The 26,708-nt window shown below is 42.9% G+C and overlaps 2 long non-coding RNA genes across 2 annotated transcripts in view; one reads left to right on the forward strand and one right to left on the reverse strand.

The window, feature by feature from the left end:
* The window catches only part of LOC144755835 (uncharacterized), a 108,950-nt gene that overhangs the window by 47,942 nt on the left and 34,300 nt on the right, over nt 1-26,708 (forward strand). The gene's annotated exons all lie outside the window — the stretch shown is intronic.
* The window catches only part of LOC144755834 (uncharacterized), a 53,825-nt gene continuing 47,346 nt past the window's right edge, over nt 20,230-26,708 (reverse strand). Inside the window, exon 2 of the long non-coding RNA XR_013594978.1 lies at nt 20,230-21,607. This is a non-coding gene — a long non-coding RNA (uncharacterized LOC144755834). The remainder of the gene's footprint in view (nt 21,608-26,708) is intronic.

Below are 26,708 nucleotides of genomic sequence, written 5' to 3' on the forward strand. Positions count from 1 at the left end.
GACCCTGCTGCAGCTGCTGTATCAGAGGCTCCGCGCCCCTCGACACTGCTCCTGAGGCCCCGGGCAGGAACTCGAGTGCGGGGAAGACTCGCGGGGCAGGCCCTTGCGCTTCCCGCCCCTCGCCGAGTCTCTGGGCGCTCCGCCCCCCCCTCCGCTCAGTCGCCTGCCCGCGTGTGACCGGATCGTCATCCTGGCATGCCAGGACCGCCGCCTTAACCCCGGCCGAGGCCACGCACGTGGCCCTCGCAGCCCCCACCCACGCCTGACCCAAGACCCCTGGCTGTAAAACGTCCTCCCTGCCCACACGGGCCAGCAGCAGAAGCGCCGCCCGCACCTCCTCCGAAGACACTCCAGACATGCTCAAAAACGGCCGTAACTGAACAGTGACAATCCTCAGCTGCCGGCAGACAGCTCCCGACGGCCACAGATCCAACGAAACCCTCGCCTAATCAGGTACCTTGACTCCCTTTGCTAAATCCTCCCGATGGTGCCAGGCAACAGGAAGAGGAAGTCTCCTTCCTCCCCTGTGCCTTATACCCCCCCACCTAACTCCTCCCCTTCCCCTGCCTGTCCTATCCCCTGCGCGATTGACCCCGGGGGAAGACTAGTCTGCGACTTTGCTTCCCCCGGGGCCCGGCATGACGCCGATAGCAGCAAATCCCCAAACTTTTTTAACGACCATCACCTATACTGGCGCTAGATCACGCTAAGCTGTGCGAGCCCAAAAAAATCTAGAGCGTGACTTTTTTTACCGACCATCACCTATACTGGCGCTGGGTCACGCTAAGCCATGTGAGCAATAACAACATCTAGCGTTAACAGCCACGAAAACAGTTAATTAAGCGTGACAAGTGCGCGTAGGTTAATCCAACCTGCATGCACACAAACTGTTAAACTACCATATTGTGAACCATACTATTAACACACGAGCAACGGAGCAGTTGACACTTACCCAAATTCGGTTCTTCGTTATAACCAAAATGCCATCGGAGATGTGGTAATCCTTCCGGTTAGCAAATACGAACAAAAAGAAATTGGCGGCATGCGTTTTATTAAGACGCCAACATCCAATGAAAAAACGCGGTACGTTCCCAATCGCGTATACGTATGAGCGTGTTACGTCGCACAAAACATCTATAGCAACCAATCAACTACCATGTCTCATATATATCAACCTGTCAAAATAAAGGGTGACTTGTCCACATTGGTATATTAGCCTCTCATGGCGTGGTCCACTAAGAATGACCAATAAACACCACTGACATAATGTAAACGGCAATCGATACTAAGACCCCTTCACCTGGGTGGTTACTTATAATCACATGACACGCCTACGCGCAAAGTGTGGGTGTGACGCCGCTTGCGGCGGGAGCCCTTGCGATTCTGCTGTCAGGGAGCGAAAACGTGCGGTGCCTCGCTGTGCTACTTGACCCCCCTCATCTCTTGCCACCGCTGTGTCCCGGCAGAGGTTTTTGCAGCTGGAGCCCGAGCCACAAGCGCAGCAGCAGCAACGAGCACAGCGGTAATGTGGTAGGTGTGGCCTGGGACGGCAAGCACGGCCGCCATTAGCGGGCGGCTGCTGAGTGTGAGCCCAGGTGAAGTCTTGGAAGCGGCCCAACTAGGGGGCTCCTTAGGATGGCGGGCGGACAAAGTCCGCCCGCCATCCTAAGGAGCCCCCTGACGTAAAACGGGACCGCCCGCCATAGGGGCGGCGGTCCTGTGGGGCCCATTAGGATGCTCCCGCCACACTGGTGGGCGCATCCCGCATTTTTAACATTGGGGCGGGCAGTGCAGAAAACACCGCCCGCCGCAATGCTAAAAATGCACATTGTGCACTTTAATACACAACGTGACAGGCACCGTGCGGTGCCTGTCACGTTGTACAGTGAAGTGCAGGGGGGTACCATAGGTACCCCCCAAGTGCACCCCCAACCCCCTCCGGAGTCCCTGGGGGCCTGGAACGGGCTCCCACAAGACATTCCAGCATGCCTTTCCGTGGAAAATCATGTCCCTGCCTTCACCCTAATATGATTGGCAGTGTCTAACAGACACCGCCATCATATGAAACCCTTTTCCCCCCGGTCAACTCCTTGACCGGGCGGAAAAGCGGCGGATGGGGGGGGGGGGCGGGAGAAATGGGTGGCGGGCGATGCGCCCGACATCCTAATGGGGCCCTAGGTTGGGTGCAGCTTGTGGCCCCACCTAGAATGCCCTACTCTCACTGTCCTCCAGGCCCACTGCCCCACTCCTTCTTGGGGAAGTAGCACATGTTGCAAAAGAGCACTACAAGAGCAGCACATAATAGTGTGTGGAGCGTTGGGGGTAACCTTCAAATCACCATCCTGAGAGCAGGACGCTCCATGTTCCATGCCCCTCTAGGCCCTGGAGCGATAGGTGTCGCTCCAGGAAGGTGCCCTACCCTACCCTTGTGCCCAATGACTGATACAGCCATAGTAAGCCAGAAAAAACTCCTGGGCAAATAGGGCTACTCCCGGGGCTGAGAAAGTAACATTGGGTGGGTTCCCCAGCAGCAAACCAGAGCACTAAGTCAACCAATAAGTAGACAGGGCCATCTTCAACTTTAGCAGTAGCAGCACCTGCGGCAGGGAGCCCAGCGCCCCCAATTTCCCTCAATCTCACTAGGTCAACCAGCGCAATCACCGAGAGAAGAGCACTGGTCTACTGAAGCATCAGGAGGGAACACACAGGTTAGCCACACTTTGTAACCATCCACCTGGGAGGCACTCGACCGCAGGAAGCAGGATACAAGCACATGAGTGGCAGTAGTAGCAGCCACTGATCACCAAGAGTGAGATTAGGCCTCTGCAGATGTGACCCGTAAGAACTGGGTGCGGCTTTCAGGTAGGCCCAGCGAGCTCCACGGACTTGCCCTGAGCACCCACATAGGGCAGACAGGCTGATAAGCCTCACTAATAGCCTCTGCAAATACAAGTGGCTAGGAGAGACAAAAAGGAAGGAGAGGCAACAAGAATAGCCCAGTTTCAATAACGTGGTTAAACTGACAGAAAACACAATTTATCAATTAAATATAAACATACAAGCATAAAATTATTGGCATAAAACAGAGGCTTGCTAGAAGAACAACTGGCCCAAATAGTCCGATTACTATGCTACTTAGCTTACAGCAGGAAAATGGGATGAGGCAGGGTTAGGAAGCGACCATCACAAAAAAATCCAAATCAGAAGCAAAAATCAAAAAGCGTCAAGACCCTCCCGGGAAGCTCGTCAAATCACCTCTCACTCCTGGAGCAACACATTATTATATCACCAATATACTCCATTTTTGGATCAATGAATCCAACTGGAAAATGTACGTTTTTAAAGGATCCAACTGCAGTTATTTAATTCACACCGGACAAAATCAAAGGACTTCCCAAACCCCTGAAGCATCATAAATTAGACTACATACAGGATGAGGATTTATAGGGCATTGCAGGGCATACACCAATAGCAATGGCAAAGGGAATGAGCTCAAGCCACACCAGAAATCTAAATTTAATGGCAGCTGATACGGAACCAGAGGCTGAAAAACCAAACTGCTGTGGCAGTATGGGGCTAGACATCCAAGCTCAAGTGCATATTAGCAATGTAGCCCATTCCATGTCCATGCTTGAACTAGTGACAGATAGCAACCTGGAAGTCACCTTCAACACAGAAAAACCCAATGACCATTCCACTCCTAGGCAACAATTAGCAAAATACACCCAGGAAGTCACCCATAATGTAGAAAATCCCAGCGATCCCTGGATGGACTCTCTCTCAATAACAAACAACACAGATTTCAAGCAGGCAATATGAACTACAATTCATGAAAACTCCAGTAATCAACTGACACTCCAACTGGAAGATCAACAACAATCAATAATAGAAATATCAAGTTTGCTAGTGTGGCCATAAAAAGACGTAACAAGACCAGCAAATAATAATAACAACAAAAACAAAACAAATAATGATCAGCAGACCAAACAGGAGGACCATTCTGACTGAGACAGCATGGAGCCAGTCTCAATAAAAATCTAATGCAGGCAACAGGAACTATTGCCAAGAATCCAGTTAATGCACAATCCAGTAATAAACTGACACTTCAAATGGAAGACCAACAACAATCAATAACAGAAATACCAAGTTTGCCCGAGCAGCCAAGCAAAGACATCATTAGTCCAGCAAATAATAATAACATTAAAAACAAAACAAATAGCGATCAGCAGTCCAAACAGAATTGACAAAGACAGCATGCCCAAAGTGTCTGTGTTCACAATGGAGCGAAATGAACAAAGGCACTTGAACATTAGTCATCAACCAACGGAAAGGAATTATAAATCCGATGTAAAAATAGAAGATCTCTCAAACCTGCACACCTCCTTAATAAAAACTCTGCAAACTTCAATTAGTGCCCTCAACATGCAGTCAGACAAACTTGATATTCAAATCAATTTAATGAACATTATAGCAGACTACATCTCTGGTATAAACACCAAACTCAACCCATTGACTGGCCTAATAATTGCTAAAAACAACACACCTATTTCAGGTTCAGTAACCAATTGTGAGTGTTGCTCAATAGTTGAAAAACTAAGTGAACTACCAATTATTCTAATGAATATCCGAAAGGAATTCAAACAGCCCGCCCAGCCACTAGTGCCACATGTCAAACGGGAAAAAAATACCAAAACCTTCATTTCCGCTAAAAACCTAAAGCAACAACTTCTTAGCAACTAATAAATGGTCACACTCACTGGGAAAAGACAACAAGGTATCCGCTACAGAACCATCACCACCATCACCTGTTATTCATGATGACACGAACACTGAAGCTTAACGGACCGGCCAAGAAATTCCCTGACTGACCATTCAAATACACCGCCTCCCCCTCTAACGAAAAGACAGAAGAAACGTCCAGGAAGGCCAGAAAGCACCCTAATAATAATAAGGAAAAAGACCAACAGGTGAATAGAATGTACCCAATCTTCTACTTTAAGGAGGAAAAAACGGTCCTTATTTGCCATTGCAAAAAATCAAGGTCATAAAGAGGAAGGGTAGAAGTACTGCAACGATCAACTGGTGACATTGGAGATGTCAGGCTTATCATCTGGAGAATCTCCTGGATCAAATGGCTCAAATAAAGCAAACGAGAGGTCTTCGAGTAGAGGGCCCCAGCCAAATACAACTCAAGAAGCAATAACGAAGCCCATAAACAGCAAAACATTGCCTTCCACAAGCAATATAATTACAACTGAGGACACATTGGATAAAAACAGCAATGGATCGACAAACCTCAGCCAGATAACAGCCAATAATACAAAAGAGGCCCGTTCCACTTACAAAAGCCCAGTTCATGAACCTCGGTCCCTCATCGAGACAATCAACCTTTATAGAGGAGAACGAGAAATTATATTACAGAGAGGGCACGAACCCAGCAGAGAACCAAGTGACCAGGTATTGATCAAAATAAACCTACAACGCGAAAAAGAGAGAGGCCAAGAATCGAATGGGCAGCCTGGAAATCAAAGCCTTAGTCCAGCACCCACATCTAATTTACGAATTATTGACCCAACACAACATTTAACCCCTCCCATGCTGCCGTCGGCCATTGGCCGATGGCAGCACTTCCTGCTCAGTGCTGCCGTCGGCCAATGGCCCACGAGGCCCCGCCCGTTTTGTGGAAGTGCCGTACTTCTGCAAAATCGCGGGCACATGGAACGGATTAAACAACCAGATACTAAAGGCTGAGGGCACAGCCCTCGGAGGGAGGAAGAAAAAGGATTGCGAAAACAACTCATCTCAATGGAATGGGATATTATGTTACACGATTTCGAACTGCTTGATTTAATACCCCCACAGTGTACCCCAACACCATACATTGCGATACGGCTTTGCGACCTACTGACTTGAATCTCCCAAACCCTGGGCCACATACTACAATCCATGGGTAACATAGGTCCCCTAGAAATCCCCTACTAGCCCCCTTAGGCTGCGATTGGAAATAGCATAGGCAGACCAGGAGTACTTGTTGGGTGGGTTGGGGTGGGAGGGGAAATTGTTTAGGTTTGTTTTCGTTAATTGAAATATATATATGCTTTATGTTATTGATATTTCTGTGGCACAATTTCACAATTATCAGAACTCATAGCTATTATTCGGAAGTACGTGGAGTTCATTTCCGGTCGTGATATTCGAACACGGTATAGTAGATTTATGCAATGTTTCTGTGAAAAGTGTCCCAAGAACAAAGACCTTCTGTATTACTATTTGCATTGGATGTGATGTCAAGGTCCTCAATAAAGTATGTTAAAAAACAACCGGATACTATTAACTCCACACTACACATCACAAGGACCACAAGACTATTTAAACAGAGGAAATGTCCTGCGCCTAATGGCAGCCATACCAACATCAATGCATAAGACACAATACACACAACTTTGCAGATCAAGACCAGATACACAAAGAGAATGACCCATAATGACATGCGGCACACCAGAGCAGCTGCCAATAAACAGCCAGTCATGGAATATAGCAGGAGCAAAGTATGACCTGCAGGACAATGCACCTCCCGAGAATTGGAAAAACTACGAAATAGTAGCCCTCCAAGAAACATGGCTAATAGCCCCAGTCCAGGTCCCAGGGCGCATTCTTCATCATGTAAAGCCTACAAGAACCCAGCAGTAGGGTAGACCAAAGGGCGGCCTTGCCGTTTACATTTCCACAACACTAAATATCACATCTGTCTAATTGCCCACCACAACAACGGATATGCAAATAATAAAAATGGACTTGGGATTTAACAAAGCTGCAAGCACCATTATCCTTATCAATCTCTACGCACACCCATACAAAAGATCAAAAAAGAGTTATTTAAAACATTAATTGCTACCATAGCAGAACTTCGGTTCGAACAACCCACGTGGGAAACAATACTAACAGGAGACTTCAATTCAAATCTAGTACACACCCCAGAGGAAGATAACAACATAACTGCAGCGAACGCAACCTGGGCAGTACAAACCTAAGTCCATCCTACATTTAAACGGTCTGATTCTGGTGGGCAGCAATTATTAACCTCATTCCCAAGGCATAGGAAAGTACCAACTGAGGTTGGTCCACAACAACGATAAACCTTAAACAATTACAATGAAAAAGTAGTACACTCCCCCACAATCACCTTGATGGAAAGGAACGGATAGCAACTCAAGATTTAAAAAACAGCTTGACAATAGAATTCTGGGCCACCTTTTAAACCAACCTTGCCCAGGAAGCTACAACAACAAATTTGCATCAAAGTAAGAAGGCCGACCAGCGCAGATTCCTGGGTCAAACAGCTAGAAATGTAAGGAAAAAACTACAAGGTGCTATCAGATCCCCAAGGGGTCACAATACATCTAAAACAAAATGGGAACAATTACAACAACTTAAGAAGCGGTATAATAAACAAATCTGGGAGGATAACAGAACACAGCTGGACAATTTTCGGTTGAAACTCCTATATAATGCTAAATGATCAAACACTAGAGCTTTTTGGGATCAAGTGAACTCCCTTGTAAGAACGTCAAAAGTAATAAATGTGACCTGTGTTTCAGACTTAGCTTGGGCACATCACCTAATCACCACCTTCTCAATAACAGCTGAGAGGGAAATTGCGGTGCAGGAAATTCCAAAATTTCCTCTAGCTAAGGACCAAAACACAATAACGCAGTCGAGATCAACTACTCTAGCAGACCAAACAGAACCTATAGAACTAGCAGGCTCACAAAAACAGAACAACCGAACGCACACAATAGTTACAACCCCCAAAGCATTAGGAAGAACCTCAAAGGGCAACATGGCAATATATCAATCATTCACACAATATTCAGAAGAAGACATTTCCAAGGTCATAGCCAAGGGCAAACTAGATGGGGCACCAAGCTGGGACGGCATACCTCAAGCAATTTATAAGCAAGACCCCCAACTTCTGAGCGGCTCTGTTATCCCACCTGTTCCACGAGGTGGGGCACTACAAACCGCCTTTCAGACAGCTGGAGAGGTTCAATAATCAATCCAGTATTTAAGGGTGGGGAGCGAACCGATCCAGCTAATTATTGCTGATTGCTTTAATAGATGCTGAAGCAAAATATTACGCCTCATTGACCTTGGCAGACTTAATAAGCTGGTCTGAGAGTAACAAAATAATTCCTATTAACCAGTCTGGCTTTCGTCGGGGCACTGGCACCATCACGAATGTCATTGCCCTAGGTCTCATGGCAGACAAAAGCTTAGGACAGCGAAATAATCTGTATCTATGCTTCATTGATTTTAAAGCTGCATTCGATCGAGTCAACAGAGGCATCACATGGCATAAGTTCAGCACTGGGGCCTTCCAGAAGCAACACTGAGACCAATAATGGAACTATACAAATACACATGGATGCAAGCAAAGATAGACGATGGAAAGAGGCTCACCTGAAAAATCTACAGGAGTGAGGGCTTAAAGCCCTCACACAGGGGAAGAGGTGTGGCGCAGAGGCCAGGGCGGCAGACTCCGGAACCCGGGGCTCATGGTTCAATCCCCTGGCACCTGCGGGAGATCAGCCCAGCACCATGTGACTCTGAGCAATCGCTCGCTTAATCTTCCTGACAGCCTCCAGCGCCTTGACACCCTCGGGTAATTGTTTGCGCTTTACAAATACTGAACATTTACATTTACAAAGCAAGGCTGCGTGCCAGCGCCACACTTATTCAACTTAATAATGGCCGACCTATCACCAAGGCTAGACAAGATCAACTCGCATCCCCCCTGTTTGGGCACACGGCCTAGTACACACCTATCTTATGCTTATGACATAGTGCTCCTAAGTTACACAAGAATTGACCGGCAAAAAGCGATCAATGAATTGGGGAAATTCGCCAAGACTAATTTGTTAGAGAGGATAGTCACAAAAACAAAAGCCATGATCATAAGCTGCTGCATCCACAAACAATCACCGTTCAAAATCAGTAATGCAAAACTGGAAGTGGTTAGTAGTTACAAATACCTATGGATATATTTGGACAAAAAGTGAACTTGTCAAAAGCAGAATGAGGCCATACTAAAAGAGGGAAATTGGCTAACATTTGCATTCTGTTTAATATCAAAGAGTCCAAAAGGCCCATTGTTCACTCCATTATTAGTGAGTATTAAAGCAAAACATTTACCAACTTTAGCCTATGGAAGTGAAGTTCAGCACGGGAAAGACGCAGCGATCCTGGACAGCCTGCAAACTCGGGTGTACAAAACTGTATTTTCTTTTCTTTGCCACGTAACTCCACAAAGGCACAGGTCCGTTTGGAATTTGGGCTACAACATCAACATCTACACAGAAGATATGCAACAATAAAAACCTGGTATAAAGTCTGGAGCAACCGAGAAAATGAGATTAATAACACGCTCTGGAATGCATTACAAGGCGATCCTCATTCTGCCTACACCGAGTATCTACAATCATCTTTAAAGTTCACCAACATGCCTGACCTTTGGCAGCGGAACCTACCATTAACTTCTTTTCAACAAATACTAAAGAAGGCTGCAAAGCAGCATTCATTAATGGAGGACAACGCCAGGCTAAGTAAGCGATCCCATGCATGGATGATCTTGCAATCGTATACAAAACCGCAACCAGCAACATATTTGGGTCTGTCCCTTTCTCCTTATTTAAAGACTAAGTTGTTAGCAATACGATTTGGAATGCTGCTGTCTAACACAGACCAGTCAAGCTGGAGATATAAGGATCCAAAGTCATGTAGCCTTTGTGGATCACCAACACAGGATTTTATTAATTTAATATGCATCTGCCCAGCCCTAAGTCTACACAGTTGTAAACTGCTGAAGAAATTATTCAATGCAGGAGGCATTTGTTCTTGTAGATCTGCAATATTAAAATGTCTCGGTCCGAATGACCCACAGCTTAACTGTCATTTAATAAAAATTGTATTTAATTTTGAGAAAGTATTAAAATATGGCTAGTGGCCATGCACAACTGCACTTTGGAGACTATGACCTGTGTCTCCTTTTCATCATCAAATGCACTGTATAATTGATCAACCATGTATACCCTGTGTATTCATAACCCACAGATTAACTGTCATTCAGTAAAAACATTTACTTTCAAACACAAGGAAACATCATGAAATGGTTATGGGAGAAGCACAACCCCATTTTAGAGACTACGGCTCACGTCCTCTTTTCCGTTATTCGATGCATTGTCATCTATTTAGATTCTATACACCCTACCTGATTGTTTATGGTACTGCTGCAACGAGAAACTTTTAAAACATATATTTTAATGTACATTTTAATAGTCTTATGTACTGAGATTTATTGGTATATTGTTATGGTTTTAATTAACTAAACAATAAAAAAAATATTTTCTGGGTGTTCTGAAGTATTATGAGAATCTCTTACTGTCTCGGTTTTAGGTCTATTTTATAAGACACCTTTAAACTGTATGTTGTTAAGAACTGCAAAAGTTTCCCTCCATCAAAACATCCATGACGCCTTCCCCATACGCTCCACTTCTCCCAGGATTTCTTTTTTTGGGGGGGGGCTCTCCTCAGATTCAAGAGCCTCTATTGCTTCTTTGCTTACCTCCTACTCCTGGTTTCCCCCCACCCCTGCACCTGCTCCTCCATTGCTCCTGTAGGAGCCAGGTTCCATATTCTAGACTTACTCTGGAACCCCTGGTGATGGCTCTTTGTTGTCCGCATGAAAGTGTGGAGGGGAGAGAAAATCATTAGCCAATTATACATTACCGTAGCCCATGCCTCCATAGGAACCCAGACTCCAGATCCAAAGTTTAGTAAGTTTATTACAAAGCCAAGAAAAGATTGGACATACAAACACCTCAAAATGAGAGTGTAAAAGTACATGCCCACTAGTACAAAGCCAAATCTACGAGTGAAATTTATACGGTGCTATATGCACAAAATGACCACTTCCAGAATCAGAACGCAGAACAGAATTGCCCAGACATCAACAGCCCCCTTCATTGGTGGATCGTAAGTGAAAAGCGCTAGTCTGTCCCTACACTACCACTAAGGTGACATCCCTACTTAGCATTTCCCAGGCAAGTTCCAGAAAAGGTGTCAGCATGTGATGGCTTCCTAAGAGTTACACTCATGTTGAATGTGTCACGTAACATAAAGCTACAAAGCTCGCTCTAAGATGCTCTCTCCTCTCAAGGCACGGCAGAAGACCCTGGACTCTGTCCCTAACCCCAAAACAAAAGTTGTAAGTCACACCCCTCAACACATCACGGGATCACCCCATCCAGCTAGACACCTCTTTGTAGGTAACTTTCCATGCAGCAACGGTGCTCCCAGGTTCTCACTCAATGACCTTGATTACCAGGTCTTCTCCGGTGAGAAAGAACACCATCCCACATTATCAGCATTGCTGTTCAAATGTATCTCCTCCCTAAGCCTAGCTCCTAAAACAAAGGCGTTATTCTAATTAACAAGGATGAATTTCTCCACCTGCAACAGAGACGTGAGAAAGACAATGCCATATGCACATGAATTTCATTAGCAACCTTTAACATGAGAGCGTGAGAGCGAACAGGGAAAAAGACTTGTTAGGCCTACCGAATTCAGTCAACATAAGAACAGTACACAAGTTTTGAAAAGCATACGCATTCGTAAATCATTGAACTCGGCATGTTACATAAAAACATTAATATCAAAAATGATCATTAGCTATGAAAACTCCTTTGCGTTAAGATTTCATTTAAGCACAAACAACTACAGCGTTAATTCTTAGTTTTACATGGAAGAATGCTCAACACTTCACTTTGCACATTATTACAGTACACGATCTAATGACCAAACACAACAAAGGATTATATGTGGGCGCGAACTACCCATGATTATAATGCACCCCTACAAATCCAAGAGCAAAATCTTGCTCTATAACTACCCAAACCCTTTGAAGTCCATATCATTTTTTTAAATTATTTATTGATTTATTTTTAGGGCCAGGCAATTGCCATTACCTTTCATTCCGATCCACAGTACTAAAATCACTTTCGGATTACTCAAATTAACTTTTTTTGTTTTCCAATCCAAATGGCAAATACTAGCTTAAATCTGTAAATAAATAACACCCTCACATAATTCATACGTCACTTATATATCACCAACCATGCGTCAGCTTAAGCGAGGGAGTAGCCAGAAAAATAAAAAATATCCCCACTTTAAGCCAAACAAAATGTCCCCAGCCAAGTGAGCGATCTTGATCCTTCATATGAAGGGCTGTAGGAATTTTATTTCTGAGGAAAATTTGCAGTAAGTCTTCAAAATGATGCAAATACAGCTTCATTTATAATTCTACAATTCTGCTTTCCTTATTTCTTTTTTTTTCATATTCCTTCCTTGCTACATTTCTTTCCAAACATAATTTTAAATGTCCTTCCTTCTCCCTTCCTTTTCCCCCATCCTTTTCCCCTTTCCTTCCTTCTAGTCTTTTTTTGTACATATGTTCTATCCTGCTTCCATTTAACTGTACTTTGTGCTTTCCTTATTTGCCTTTCTGATTCCTTCTATTGTGATGGCTCAATGCATTTGCATCCTCCTTATTTTTTTTTCCACTTTAAAAACTTCTCTCTGTTACCATTTTAAACTTCTTTGCCCCACCATCAGAGAGCGGGGCCACAGTCATTTGTTCTTCCAGTATTTATTTGTTTCTCCTTCTGTTTTGAATCTGTGAGCCAGAGTTGAAAAATATGAAGGGCCATAAAGCAATGTAGTCTGTCCCAGTCACCCCCGCTTAAGCTGCTATAGCGGGTGCTTGAATACACCTGTGAGCCTAAGAATGATGCACTTTTATTTTTTGCTGATGCTACACAACATCTGCAAAAAACATTCTGTTTTCTACAGATGCTCCATAACATCAGCAAAAAGGTTTCTAAGGCGAGACCTACTGGCTTTGCCAAAGCTTATTTTCCTTCTTGTTTGGTAGTTATAGTTTTAAGTTTTTAACATAATTTACAGGACTACAATATACCAGACTGCAACAAAACTCTTGGAGTGTGCTAGAACTAGGAAATCAGATCTGAGATATCTGGCATTGTATTGTTAAAAGTTGCTTAATATTGACTTTCAGATCACCAACCTATTTCCAATATTTTCTTTCCACCATTGTATGCTTAGAATATAATGTTCTTATATCTATGTTACCTCCTAGATTTTAAAATCTGGAAACAGGAACATTTAAAAGACAAATACTGACATTTTCAGTCTTCAAAAGATGATTTTGATTGAATATTTTTTAGATGGATGGCAAACTATTAGGAGATAGCTACGTGACTTTACTACAGACAAGCTTTGCAGCAAAACACGAAGCAACCAAATAAATGCTGAGTATGCACTAGAAAAAACGGTGTTATATATTGCATGTGTAAAATGAACCATTTACCAAAAAAATCAGTTGTTAGGAAAAACAATGATTAGGTTTTGCCTCCACAGTGCTTGCGATGTGTTTGCAAAATATTTTGTAAAAAAAAATGCTTACCTTTACAGTTGTTGCCTCCGGGGTTACTCTTGTTTCATGTCTTGCTATCCTCCAGCTTTCCCCTGGGCTTCAGGGTCCTTGCCAATGCCCTGGAGCATGGACCAAGTATCGCTTCCTGTGACCAGTGTCCTTCCACTGGACGTAGGTACTCTGGGCCCGATGTAGGTAGGACTTATTTACCGATTTTTAATTACCGAATTTTACCGAATCGGTAATTAAGAATCGGTAAATAAGAAGGGGGGGTATGTAGGAACATCCAGATGTTCCATTTACCGAATCGGTAAATATCTGTATTTACCGATTCGGTAAATACCGACCGGTAATGCTCCATTCATTCCTATGGGCTTTGAAGCCCATAGGAATGAATGGGGCATTACCGGTCAGTATTTACCGAATCGGTAAATACAGATTTTGACCAGGGTGTGTCACTTTGACACCCTCTAGCACCCCCAAAAAAGGTTCGGGGGCCATGTGGCAGGCATACCTGCCCTAAGGGCAGGTCTGCCTGTCATATGGCACAGGTGTGCATGCACACATGTGCATGCACACCTGAATCGGTATTTTAACATCAAATTGAATTTGATGCTAAAATACCGAATCGGTAAGGCTTGTGGGACTCAGAAGAGTCCCACCTACATACCAAATTTACCTAATCGGTAGAAATACCGATTCGGTATTTTACAGAATCGGTAAATTTACCGATCGGTAAATTTACCGATTCTGTAAAATATGTGTCCCTACATACCAAAGCTCAAATACCGGTCGGTAACGGCCGAAAATACCGATTTTCGGCCGTTACCGACCGACCTACATCGGGCCCTCTGTCTTTTAATTTTCCACATTTGTCTGCAATGCCGCTCCTTCTCCCCTGCAAGCTCCTCCCGCTCTACTCCGAACCCGAAGGTATTGGAGCGCTTTACATGAGCATCAGTTACATTACACAATGACGTATTCATTTTTTTCTTTCTGTTTTTCTAGGCACAGGGATATTAAGTAATTTACCCAGAATTACAGAATGTTGAGCCGCTGCTGAGACTCGAACCTGGCTCCCTGGCTACTCCAAAGTCAGCCGCTCTGGCCATTCCATCACATCCTTTGCCCCTTTCATTTAGGGGGCTTTAGATCCCATCCTCTGAGTATGGTTGGGCAATGGTGTATGACCACAGACAGCGTGCAATTTTTTTATTTCTCTCTTATGTTAGCACGGCTGACCACTTTGTTTTCCCTTACAAGTGGACCTCGGTGGGCCAATTCAGGCTGGCTTGGTTAAATTCCAGCAGTCGCTTATATCTCTATCTGCTGAGTTGTGTCCCACCTAGCCCCTGTCCTGCTTCCCAGTGAGGCTTTGCCTGGTTAAAACTACCCCACTCATGGGTGCCGCCTGTACGAGTCATGCAAACGGCCTCCTTCCCTAGTCAACTTCAATCCTCCCTGAATGTTAGGTGCAGGGAAGAAAAATGCCTAAGTGTGAGGGATTCTGACCTTTCCTCAAGATTTAGTTTTCTTTGGCAGCCCCACCTACTGAACTCCTTGCTAGTTTAGCTTACCAACTTATTTTACGCCCTATTGATTCATTTTGCTGAAACTTCTGGCTTCTAATTTCCCAGGCAGGCACTCAGTGTCTGGCACCGGTAGTAGCTCACATACTTATGCCTTTGTGTAAATTTGTCTACTTGTAGTTTTGAGTTGCTAGTTTTTTAAATAGCGGACTACATGTACAAAAATACAAATTAAAGGAGCCAAATGAATGTTTGCTATCTTTGTCACCACCCTCCTCCTACTCGCTGTTGTTTTCAAATACCACCCCTCTTCTCCCTCCTCCTGCTTACTGATATGCTTCCCAACCTCCTTCCTACTGTTGCTTAGAATGCCCTCACCCCGCGCTGTTATTTTGCATGTTGCACAGCAGCGCCTTCTGATCAAGGTCTTGGAGCCAGATGTATGCAACCATTTGATTTTGAGACTCCGAATTGCGATTTTTTAACAACTCACGATTAGCGAGTTGCAAAACAAAATGTACTAATGTGTCTAAGACACATTTAGCGATTTCCAATGGAGGCGCAAATAATTTACCTCATTAATATTCATGAGATAGGTCACAATTTGCAACCCAACTGAAATGGACTGTAATCACAGGGATGGTACTGGGGTCAGCAGACCACCATGTCTGTGATTGCTTTTTAAATAAAGATTTTTTTTCTGAAATGCCTTAAAGGAAAACGGGATGCCTTTAAAAAAGAAAAATGTAAAGTTTCCTTTCAAGTTTTTTAAGAGTAGTCCATGGAACCACTGCCTGCTCTTAAAAATTGTTGGTGCCCATATTCACAAAGGGGAAAAGGTCCCTTCCCATTTGCGAATGGGTTACCACCTCCTTCACTGAGTTAGTAAAATATGAATGTTCTGCATTCCCATCGCAAAACATTCACACTGGCCACCACAACTCGCTATTAGGAAGAGATGCCATTGAAATGCCCCTTCCTAATAGCAGTCGCATAGCCTATTTTGCGAGTCGGTAGTAAGTTACCAACTCGTAAAATAGGGTAAGTACATTGCAAAAGCTGTGTTAGCAGTTGCTAACTGCCTGATTCTTTGTTACCTGACCGCTAAAAACAGTCGTAATCTCGACCTTAGGTTCACTCTGCATATTAAGGGTTTGAGGACTGGTGTCTAAATGGGCATGTGCCTCCTCTAATGTTTACTCATTTCAAAATGATTGAAAGCAGAAATTACCAGCTTTCAGGTTTGCGCACTAAAGATTAAGAATTGGAGACGGAGGGTTTCAATTTTCATTTGTTCCTTATAAACTTTGTAACATTTATAATCAATGGCAAAAGATCAAAAAGCATGGTACAGTTTTATTTGGATATGAATGTTAAAACACAAATGATTCTATCTGCATTACAGTCTTTGATGAAACGCTGAGGTAAGCACAGAGTAGATCGATTTATCTTTTACAAATTAAATGTGAGGATTCAATTTCCTGTTAGTGGTGGCGTTCATTAGGAATGAAAATAATGGTGATGGTTCCAACAAAGACTGTGAGGAGGAGGAGGAAACTTGTGTGAATTTCTGGTTAACTTTGTGGCAAAGTCTATCCCAAAATGCGGCCAATCATATTATCAGTTCTGTGGCTAGAGCCTCATCCTCTTACTTGAAGAAGATCACCAGGGGATTGAGCAAAATATGGATGGCAGCGGTTCAATTCCATAATATGGAAAGGATTTACAACCAGTATGGCAAGGTCTTTGAGTTCTCTGGGTGCGCCACATAAAAGGACATATGATGAGTTAAAAACACATCTTTTGATGATTTGTATGATAATGATACATACTTTTGGAAATTAGGTTACTGGTTGAGGAGATTGAAATCCTACCCAAGCAGCAACCACAGTCTCGGTCAGGGTGAAGCACAAGCAAACCCCAAATTAACCTGTGCTTCACCTTCTGGAAGCAGGACACAAAGCAGTCAGGCAATGTGTAAGGTATTTATGAAGCACTTCAAACAGTAATAAAGTGAAAACACAACACTACAAAAATCCCACACCAATTTAGAAAATTAGAGTATAATTTAATAAATTATTTGAGACGAAAATTACAAACATCCAATCAGTATAACCAGAGATATATAAAGATAAAGATTTATGTGAAAATAGTGTGTAGAAGCACAAAGCGTCACCTGTAGTTATCAGGTCACTTCTGACCGAGACAAAGTCACAAGCTCAGGCTGCCAACAATGTGGAATGGGACAGATACAGGGACCAAGTTAGGCCAGCTGAACAAAGTAGCTTAAACCCTTGTGGGGTGTTATGATCTTCCGCGTCTGGGTTGCGTCACACAGCAGCGTTCCGAGGAGCTGCGGGGCAGTGATGCCGAGTCCTGCATCGTCGTGGATGAAGGGCTTGAAATCTGAAGTCCTGCTTCGAAGATGTGTTGCTCACCAGCGGTTCCGAAAAAGCTACGGGCTGCGATGTGAAGTTCAGCATTGCCACCAAGGGTGCTGTCACTCATGGGCTTGCAATACAAAGGCCTATGATGCAGTGTTTTCTGAGCACACTTGCTTACCATTGGTCCTCCGATGGACCTTTTAGTTCAACTAAGAGGTGAGGGGAGTTAACATTTATATCAATCAAATTCAAGTGACAGTGCAACCCATTTGACTACACAATGAGGGCCAGGAATCGGTAGGTAGGGTTAAGAAGGTGTATTACAAATTAACAATCAAATTAGAATACACAACTCTGAACACCATGCTATAAATGTACAGAATACCAACTGGTAGTCCTAACCTCCTAAAGAAATTGAGGTTGACTAATACAAGGGATGGGTAAATATAATGTCAATGAACACCATGATATGTGCAGGCCCAACAACGGCAATATCAGTAAATACAATGTAAACGTATGCCACAGCCTGTGCCCACATAACTTCGTCAATGTAATGTCAACGTATACCGTAACTTGCGCCTGTACAGCAGCGCCAACATCAGCAATAATGATACCAATGTGTCATAATCCATGCTAGCACAATAATATTATTGTTGATAATAAGAACAATGTAAAGGCACGTTCAGACCAAAGCAAATATACCTATGACAATACCAGTAAGAATGATGTCAATGTGCAAGATGACAACAGTATGCACAATGTGCACAATGTCGTTAATGTTGATAAATATGATACCAGTGGCTGCCATATTATTCTTAGGAGTTCCAATGAACTCACATTATTGTGCCAGATTTACCCAAGGTGACCTCCCCATCATCCCAGAGTCAGAGATCCTTGATCAGGCGACCCATGCCCATGCTTATCGAGTAACAGTTCACAGGTGGGGTACCCCATAAATTATATGCAAACACACACCCAGGGAAAAACCCGATTGGTTCCACAGATAGATAGTTGCACCACAAACAAGTCTGAGTTAACTGGCCCCAATAAAACCCATTTGGCTCAAGGCTTGCATTCCCCAGAAATCCCACAAAGCTAGATACCACTTGTAGATAGGTACACTCAACTAATCAGGACACAACATGCACACCACACTTAGCGATCACACGCTCCTCACTCTAGACATCTGGACACACACACACTGGCCCACAATTGCTCTCCTCTAGGTTGAGAGGCATCTGTGTCCTTATCAGATACACACATATGATTGATTTAAGACTAAGATGCTCTTTTGGGATGTAGAGAACATTTTATTGTACCTCCTGAACTGTATATATTGATGGCCAAAACTACGTACATCAAATGATTTTGAGCAGATGCATTCTGTCGGCACTCCTGACTGCAGCAATTAATTAAACTAACTTGTACCGGTTTTTCCAAATGCCTCTTGTCTTTTCATTTATTTACGGTAAATTAATCTCTGAGCAACACAAGCAGTTTAGTCATCACAATACAAAAGAGCAACATCAAGATTTGATGCTCCGAAAACAATCTAAAGTTCTCTCACCTATACATTAGTACTCTAAATTTAAAAGGATGGTGTGATAACCTAAAGGATCATCAGGGAATTTCCATGAAGGAAACCAGAACAAACAATGAAAGATTAGGTAGGGATATGTCAGCATCTCAGAAGCTCGGTCAAGAGTCTTCTGTGGGTCAGGGAATAAGTGTTAGCTTAAGCCACATTCATTATAGAGTCAAAGGTAAGTATAGAGATCTAAATCTTTATAGGGCCATAGGCAATGGTGAATCAGGTTAGAGGCCTGCACGGACGTCCACTAGAGAGATCTGCATAGAGTCTGCAGAAGGGGTTTAGCAGGAGAGTATATGAAAGTGTGTCTGATCAAAGAGGTCTGAAAAGGTTCTGAAGTCAGACGGAATGAATACTATGTTACATCACACAAAGTCTCTGGGTAACAACCCTTGTATGGCTCATCATCAGGGGTTTATTGCTCTTGTCCATTTCTCATATTGCAGACTGCAACATCAACGAGCCACCCTACACTGGACACGGTAATGACATCTCCTTCTCACGCACCAGGTAAATTGCAACACTGCTGAATAGGCCTTTCAGTTGTCGCTCTGTCTCCCCATTTACCTTCTGTCAAGGTCTTCTTCTCAGGCTCCTTTTCTATCTCTAGTACAGTAATATATCTATTCTCAAACTAACAACGCATGTGCAATCCCTGCAAGCAATGTCATGCTAGCGTAAAATGAAACACAGCATTTATGCAACATAATGAAATACAGGCCTACTCAAGACAACTCAAAGCATTAACTCAACAGTGAACATTTAATATGCCTGTGTACATTCAAACACAAAGGAATATATGTCTTTAGCACATAGCATCAGCTTTGTGGCACACGGTAAATACTTGGAATAGGCATGAGCAAGCATGGTTAAGAACTACATTTAATTAAATATATGTGTACAATTAGTGCACATATTACATAAACCTCTTGTCGTTTTAAGAGAAATCACATTCTACAAACATAAGGATGGTTTCTAGTTAAGTTTCTAACAATTAAACATTATTCATGGTATCAAAGCACATATTAGGAAAGTTGAATTTGATCTTTATAGTTAGCACATTATCAACTAATAAAGGATGGTTTATACTTTCTCATTTAGTGCAGTTAAACACACAGTTTAGGTAAATTCACTAATCCTACAGAAAATTAACTCTCAAATATTATAACAAGTGCAACCCTTACATTAATTGTTAAACCACACCAGAGCCATATGCTAACTGCACGTTCATTTAATGTATCTATTAAGAATTTGTGACATGTTTGTGACGTATAACGGGTGGACAAACATGCACTGCAACACCTATGTCGCAGATGCGTTGTGTAGCGGTGCATCCAAGGAGAAGGTTGCTTGCGCTGCTAGGTCTGACATCGGGTAAGCGTCGCGCTGCAGCGGAGCTGTGAAGAGATGCATCACAATGCATCGGTTCTGCTCACAGACCCACAGCTGGACTGGCAGAGCACCTTCATGCCCACTTCCAAGGGTCCAGGACTGAGTTGGCACCACTTGGGACGTACAACTCACAGCAGACCGAGTTCAGGTTCTGGTTTCAAGGTGGTTGGAGCCTTTTCTGTCCCTGAGGCTCTGATCAGGAGGCTAGCCAACAAGCCCTTGGAGTCGGATCAAGATGCAGATGCAGGTCCAGTCCTTCTCACTCAGGCAGCAAGACAACAAAGAAGCAGTTCCTTTACAGCAGTCTTCCGGAGGTCCAGAAGTATACAGAAAAGTTGGGCCTGAGTGTCCATTATGTATACCTGGTGCCCACTTTGAAGTAGGAGACGTTTTTAGAGATTTCCATCCCCAAAGGTGCTTGGAAAATTTCACTTGCCTGTCCTGGCCCCAGAAGTCTAATGTAAACCCATTGTGAGTGTGCTCATGCAGAGCTTTTGTGATGTGCAAGTATTGTAGATGACAGTTCCTCCCCTTCATCAAGTCAGAGACGGCTCATCCAGCCAACACCTATTCCTCCTTTCTCTCACTGTCTGGGAGCAATACACAAAGACAAACCGCCAGCTACACCTAGTCATGTGACATGAAAATACCAACTTTCTAAAAGTCAAGAAATACAATAAACTTGACCTGTGTTTTCATTTCACAGTTAGTTATGAATATTACATTCTTATCTTTTACATGATTTAATTGTGCTACATTGACAAAACTCAAATGTGAATCAATTGTGCTGCATAAACAAAACGTAAAGAGACAGCACAATGGCATTGTCTTCAAATGAAACAATAATGACATTAATACATATGGATCAATATTGTGTCTTGAAAAAAAGCATGGCCAACATTAAGTGATACATTAATAAACACACAAACGGAGATAAATAATTTATGAACCAGTCCAAAAATGTCTCTGCCGAAGGGGTTAATTCATGGCTGCTCAAGGGAAGCTAGGCACTTTGGGTACTGGCATCTGGGTTCAAGCGTCATCTTATATGGATGCATTATTGTCCGTACAATTTCTTTTCACAACCCATATTGGTGAAAAAGGTTAGTGAAATTCCAGATGGTTCGCACCAATGCGTCTCAAACCACGGGTGGCTGGGGGTTCTCTTCATGGCTGTGTGCTGGTGAATGCTCGTGTGTATCTAGGAAAAATTTGAAAACACTATGTTAGCTATATTGTGTGTACCCTCTCATAGAAAGCTGCAAGCAAGCAGTGATGCAATAATAATTTCCTTATGTCCTCAAAAAAGGAAGCGGGGGCAAACTTCTTCCCGTGTTTGTTCTACGATAAATTTAAAGGCTTCTATAAGCAGACAGAAAAGAGACGTTAGAGTGGGGTCCTATGGCTATTTTTACGACCCATCGGATACATGCCCTTCTAACACTATGTATCTACAAAAGGTATCCGGGGTCTACAGACAAAAACTACGGATCATACTATAGAAACAACAAATGAAAAAGTTAGTGATGAATAAGATAATGTGACTATGTGCTATACTACAGCAAATTCCCATGTTTGAAGAAAATGCCCATCAGTTCCCACCTGGTTCCGCCCTACATCATTTGGGCTCTCCTTCCCCAGGAGAAAGTGCAGTTTGTCTATCAGTGTGATGTTGATAGAACAACTTAAGAAAAAATCAAAAGTTATGCAGGTAGGACTGGTAGATTGTCTGTCGTGGGTAACTGAATTACAGTGCCAAATTAAATATGTGAGAATAGTGCAATGTTAAAATTAGGTAGGTATTGAGTGGATAAAGCAAATATTTTAATAGGTTCCCTCAAAACTCCCAATATTAAAATGTGAAAAAGCAAACAGATTTAACATAATATCTGTTGGTCAGTAGGGTCAACATGTTTCAGCAAAAGTGAAAATATGTCACTGCTTTCTTCAGGACCAAGATGTATATGGCTACTGTATAAGAAAAGGAAAAATATCACCTGTATGTTTTTCTCAAATTCATTTGAATCTTCTCCACTGTATTTGGTGAAAAAAAAAGAAAACATGTGCACATAAAATTTGAGAACTATAGTAGAACCGTAGAAAGGCAATTGTAAATAGATTTGCCATTTATTAGATACTAAATTCGATCTGTACAAGATTAGTCATCACATCACCATATACTTTCAACTACATATTTAGTCACCCTTACCTAAATTTTATAGGAGGAAAAGCATCACCCCACCTGGCTGCTGCTCAGGTCAGAGGAGCACCGCTCTAGTAAAAAAACACAGAACATGACACTTGAACTCACACCAAAAGGTCACGTGTTTTACACAGACACAATTCAGTAGTTTAAATTATTTGTTTTTTATGTTCAGTAGGAACATAAGTCGATCTCATAAATTTTCGTTGTCTATTGTTTATAGTAATCTCTGAACCGAGGAGTTTAAAATTATTCTTTACACATCTCCTCGGTTATTCAAAATAGGACTCAGCCATAATTTAATGAGCAGATGTTTCGCTTTTAGCAACGAAAACAGCACACTCTCTAGAGGTTCCCAGTCGGAGACCCTGAAAACCAACTACAACCAGTACTCTATTGTGGCGATATTTAGTGAGCTGATGTGTCGCTTCTTGGTGTTTAGAGCAATACGCTCTGTAGGGTTCCCCGCCGGAAACCTCAATTGTACTATGACGTTACGCACCAGTGAGTCACCCTTCTTAATCTCTGATTACATAAGCAGAAAATGCACTGTTAGGCTTCAAAGCCGCACGCTCTGCTAGGTTCCCAACCAAAAACCGCTAGTCAGTTGTGGCCTTGGGCGCCAGTTAGGCAGTCATACATCTAAACATTTAGCTGCCTTGAAAGCGCAAGTATATTTAACATTAACGAGCAATGCGTTGTTCTATCATCACTAGTCCTAATCAGAAACCGATTGTTTCTTGTTATTAAATGCTCATCGGTCAGCGTTCACACGCTTACCTTCCCGTCGGTACACCGAGCGTCCCTCTGGGTAATCTGGGGGGGCGCCGGTGTACTGTCAAGCAGCCATTTTTACACTCCCGATGTCATGTGACTCGAATAAGCACGTGACCTGAGTGACTACAAACCAGTGCCTGATTCATGGGACATGTAGTTCAATGGTTATCTTTCCAAAGTCATGTGACTCAATTAAGCACATGACATCGTAAACTACAAGCCGAAGCTGCATTCATGGGAGTTGTAGTGAAAATCGGGACGCAGAGGTTATACATAAATAAGTATGGAATGTGTAACTTAAAGAGCTTTCAATGGGCTTTACAAATACAGGGAGGGAGATTGTCTCAGGATCAGTGGCATTCATCTTTAGCATGAAGGTGTCTAAGTAGTGTAAACTTATAGGATACACATTTGTAGGATACACATTTAGCTTCCCAGGAAACTTCACTCAGTTAAGACTAAACACTGATTTTCAGAAAGCATCTGTAAATTACATATATGTACCCTGAGCATATTGCTGAGACGTTTATAGTGACATCCATGGTATAGCTTCATTTAGCCCCATTTTGTCACTGTTCAGACGATAGACCCACTTTTGCTCCCGTTTAAACAGATAATTTGATATATCTGCAACATGTTCTGGTATTAGTGGTTGTTCTCCTCGGTTCAGAGATTACTATAAACAATAGACAACGAAAATTTATGAGATCGACTTATGTTCCTACTGAACATAAAAAACAAATAATTTAAACTACTGAATTGTGTCTGTGTAAAACACGTGACCTTTTGGTGTGAGTTCAAGTGTCATGTTCTGTGTTTTTTTACTAGAGCGATGCTCCTCTGACCTGAGCAGCAGCCAGGTGGGGTGATGCTTTTCCTCCTATAAAATTTAGGTAAGGGTGACTAAATATGTAGTTGAAAGTATATGGTGATGTGATGACTAATCTTGTACAGATCGAATTTAGTATCTAATAAATGGCAAATCTATTTACAATTGCCTTTCTACGGTTCTACTATAGTTCTCATTTGTATGTGCACATGTTTTCTTTTTTTTTTTTTCACCAAATACAGTGGAGAAGATTCAAATGAATTTGAGAAAAACATACAGGTGATATTTTTCCTTTTCTTATACAGTAGCCATATACATCTTGGTCCTGAAGAAAGCAGTGACATATTTTCACTTTTGCTGAAACATGTTGACCCTACTGACCAACAGATATTATGTTAAATCTGTTTGCTTTTTCACATTTTAATATTGGGAGTTTTGAGGGAACCTATTAAAATATTTGCTTTATCCACTCAATAACTACCTAATTTTAACATTGCACTATTCTCACATATTTAATTTGGCACTGTAATTCAGTTACCCACGACAGACAATCTACAAGTCCTACCTGCATAACTTTTGATTTTTTCTTAAGTTGTTCTATCAACATCACACTGATAGACAAACTGCACTTTCTCCTGGGGAAGGAGAGCCCAAATGATGTAGGGCGGAACCAGGTGGGAACTGATGGGCATTTTCTCCAAACATGGGAATTTGCTGTCGTATAGCACATAGTCACATTAGCTTATTCATCACTAACTTTTTCATTTGTTGTTTCTATAGTATGATCCGTAGTTTTTGTCTGTAGACCCCGGATACCTTTTGTAGATACATTCTAAAAGCAGACGACATGGGATGTTGCAGATACATTTTGGAATCCTTAACCTACGGGAAATGATAGAAAAAAGATACATTTATTGCCTGACAGCTGCGTTCATAGCAAATTCTAAGCTAATGGGTCTATACTTAACTTCACCATGTAAGGTGCATCACTGCATGCCATTTTGAACATTCTAAAAAGGACTTCCAGTAGACAGTACTAAGTTCCATTCAACCACATCCCAAAGGAGGTGATCTGGAAACTTAGTTGATTAAAAAAGAGGCATATTGTTAGAACCTGAGATGCCAGGTCACCTAGGGTAGCCTGGCCTAGGGGTAAGACAAGCAATTCTAGAGGCACAGTGTGAAGGTTGCAGACCACCCCGCAGTAAATCCACGCAATAGCACACAAAAACAACACTACACCAAGTATAGGAAAATAAGTACTGCTTTATAAAAATAATATTTTCTGTTCTCTTATACTTTAGAATTTACAGTTCAGTACTTTACAGTCAATCAGGTGAAATAACAATCCGCTAAAGTTTTGGGAGAGAAAATTATCACACAATATAAGCAAAAGCAGATGTCATGGAATTAATAGCAATCTAATTAGCAGTGTTAACTGGCATTAAAAATCCACATTAATAGTATCTTTCATCACATTTAGATGTCATGTACGTCAGTAGTGCCACCTCCAGAAATGTTAACCTGCTTCAGTAGCTATTATCAATAGAACATTGCATCAGACACCAACATTAGTATTCTGCATTCAATTATGTAAATTTTCCTGAAATGTATAATTAGACTCCAGCATTAATTAATTTTGGCTTCTTATAACAACTGTTGACTAGCTTTTTCACTTGACCCCCTCTGTAAAGGAAACAGACATCATAACCAACAATATTACCCGGATTACTAATTTGGCACCTTTATCCTGCCTCAATAACCAATGAGGCTTTCTTATGTAATGCTCAAGTACTTTGGGAGAGTTTCCCAGTCTCAATACCGTAGTTTAATCAAACCTGTCCCTGAATTCACACTATGGACCTGTGTGAAGTATTCTCAACTGTGGGACCTTCCTATATCGTGGTCCAGTCTTTACCAACCCAGATCCCCACCTTACTTGTGGCACGTTATGGGTCGATGTAGGCAGCTGGAGCTCACCGCTGATGTCCTTCCTGTCAGCGTCGCCTCCCCTCCTCACCAGCCAGGCCACGCAGGAATACACATCTGCGCTGAGGAGAGGTCGCGCTGATCCGCTCCCGCTGTTAGGAGCTCCCGCCGATGTCCCACTGTTTCTTCATTAAGGGGGGGGGTCTCTGGGGGTATCAGGCGCCTGCACCACGAGGCAAACGTGGGGGTTAGTAATTCTAGGAAGGCGCCGCCTCTCTCCAGACCGGTAGCCTGCTCACGGGGCAAGCGCAGGTGATTAGCGGCTCTGAGGAAGCGCCGCCTCGTTCTCAACCTGCTGGCCGCTCACGGAGCATGCGCGGGAAACTAGCGACTCCACAACACTTCCGCTGCAGACTCCGAGTCGCTACCACGTCCAGGCGCTCTCTTCCCTCTTCAGTCGCTATCACGTCCAGGCGCTCTCTTCCCTCTTCAGTCGGAGGATCGAACACCCCCTGACTGCACTACCAGGATGAGGGCTGCAAGTCCAGCAGCTTCCTCAAGGCG

Source organism: Lissotriton helveticus, chromosome 5_1, assembly GCF_964261635.1.
Source record: "Lissotriton helveticus chromosome 5_1, aLisHel1.1, whole genome shotgun sequence".
NCBI classification, from domain to species: domain Eukaryota; kingdom Metazoa; phylum Chordata; class Amphibia; order Caudata; family Salamandridae; genus Lissotriton; species Lissotriton helveticus.